The 2,438-nt window shown below is 31.3% G+C and overlaps 1 non-coding gene across 1 annotated transcript; it reads right to left on the bottom strand.

The window, feature by feature from the left end:
• Positions 1-980: 980 nt before the first annotated feature.
• On the bottom strand, positions 981-1,099 carry n-R5s162. Its single transcript, XR_003956553.1, has one exon. It is a non-coding gene; the product is annotated as a 5S ribosomal RNA (ribosomal RNA).
• Positions 1,100-2,438: the final 1,339 nt, after the last annotated feature.

The raw sequence follows: 2,438 nt of genomic DNA, 5'->3' as shown, positions 1-2,438 counted from the left end.
ATCCAAATTAAATAAAGTAGTACTCCATGAATGAGTACATCAAATGAAACTTCACAGCCAGGTCCTAAAAGTCAACAAATTTGTTTATCCCACACTCTACATTAATACTGGAAATACAACAGGTTTTCATGAGTTCAACAACATAAACCAAATGTATGTAACAGATATGTACATTACATTTTAGGCAGACACAAAAACATATACTTTATTCTCAAACACCCCTTAAAATTTTCTATTAAATAACATCATATTAATTCATAAAGTAGTACTCAACAAACTTATATAATTAGAAATCACATCATGCTTTATGTTTGACCATGATAAATTAAAGATAAATTTCAACATTAATAGAAATAACAGAGTATATACAAACTCATTAAATTAAAACAAAATATTAATAGAGGAAAACTGGATAAGGGTGAAGTCAAGAGGAAAGAAACCTTATTCTTTGAACTGTATGAAAATAAAAACACAAATATTGAAAACTATTGGACACAATGAAAACAATTCCGGCATTTTAGAGACAATAAAGGGATATATAACCCAAATTTATAGATCTAAGTGATTTAGAATTTTTTTAAAGATTTATTTATTGTTATATCTAAGTACACTGTAGCTGTCTTTAGATGCACCAGAAGAGGGCATCAGATCTCACTATGGATCATTGTGAGCCACCCTGTGGTTGCTGGGATTTGAAATCAGGACCTTCTGAAGAGCAGTTGGTGCTCTTAACCACATTTTTTTGTTTTGTTTTTTGTTTTGTTTTTTTTTTTTTTTTTTTTTTTTTTTTTTTTTTTTTTTTTGCTTCCTTTTTTCAAGACAGGGTTTCTCTATATAGCCTTGGCTGTCTTGGAACTCACTTTGTAGACCAGGCTGGCCTTGAAGTCAGAAATCCACCTGCCTCTGCCTCCCAAGTCCTTGGATAAAAGCCATGTGCCACCACCACCACCAGGCTTTTTTTTTTTTTTTTTCTTTTTCTTTTTCTACAGCACCCGGTTTTCCCAGGCAGTCTCCAATCCAAGTACTAACCAGACCCAACCCTGCTTAGCTTCCGAGATCTGACGAGATCGGGCATGTTCAGGGTGGTATGGCCATAGACTAGATTTAAAAAAATATATATCTAAAGTCCCATATTAATAACATAATAATCAACTTGACATCCTTGGTATAAAATTAAAGAACAGCACACCAAAGCAGTAGAGAGAAAGAATCAATTAAAATTACAAATGAAATAAGTGAACTAAAATCTTTCAACTGTCCTGCCAGAAAAGATGCCTTCTGTCTACACTGCCTGTTTCTGGTTCAAAGACAATTTTCATCTAATTTCAAAATGATGATTGAGCCTTGAGATGAGAAGGTGTGACGGAGATATTTCATTTAAGGATGAGAAATCCAGAATCTTATTCTTTATGTCTTGACCAGTTATGTGTCTCTATGTTAAGCATTGTCTACTTCAAGAAGAAACTTCACTGATAGGGTTTGAAAAATATATCAGTCAGCAGGTATAACAGACTCTTTGATAGTCTATTTAATATCAGGTCAATTTACCACAATGGTAATCATAGGTTTTGTCTTAGTGCCTATGACCTATGTACTCAAATATTTTTTGGCCCTGATAGCTGTTTTAGGCATAGATATCATCTTGTGGCTATGGACATATAGGATTTAAATACTTTATACATATTCATATTCTTTATATAATGATTTCATATAAATGAGTACACACAGTAATTAAGCTAATGGTATATGATATGAATAATATAGGGAATGTCAATACTATACTATAGAGTTTAATATCTTAATTCTTGAGTACTCTAGTAACTGTGTTATCAATACAAGTACATAAATCAACTGAACAGGAATATATATTTCATGATATGTATTCAATGCTAAAATATCACCACTTTAGAAAATTAATTTTTCACAAGATAAAATACAAATACAAAACAAACAAACATGGCTATGATTATGCAACATGATCACATTCACTCCATGCCATTACATATAATGTATTATATATATATAGGCTCAAGTATATAATATGATCGTCTTATTAGAAGGCATTTCACATATGTCAATGTATTTTCATGATATATTTCTGGAGAGATGAAAGATACAAATGAACTATCAACATTTTGAATGCAATATACAAATCCACAGCAAACTCTATGCTAAACCGTGAGTAACTGAAAGCATGTTCACTAAACTCCAAAACAATGCAAGGATGTCCACTTGTTCCTCTTCTGTTCAAATTAGTGTCTAAAGTATTAAACATAACAATAAAAAGTTAGGAGGTAGATGGATTAGAAAGCAACCTTATACTTAGAAAATATGAGTCGGTATATAAAATATAAACATTCTAGGAGAAGACTCCTATAAATGATAAGCCAATATGGTAATCTAGCAAAATATAAAATTGACATAAATAATCAATTCCC

This window comes from Mus musculus, chromosome 6 (genome assembly GCF_000001635.26).
Source record: "Mus musculus strain C57BL/6J chromosome 6, GRCm38.p6 C57BL/6J".
Classification (NCBI taxonomy): Eukaryota; Metazoa; Chordata; class Mammalia; order Rodentia; family Muridae; genus Mus; species Mus musculus.
This window is presented reverse-complemented; position numbering and strand designations above follow the sequence as displayed.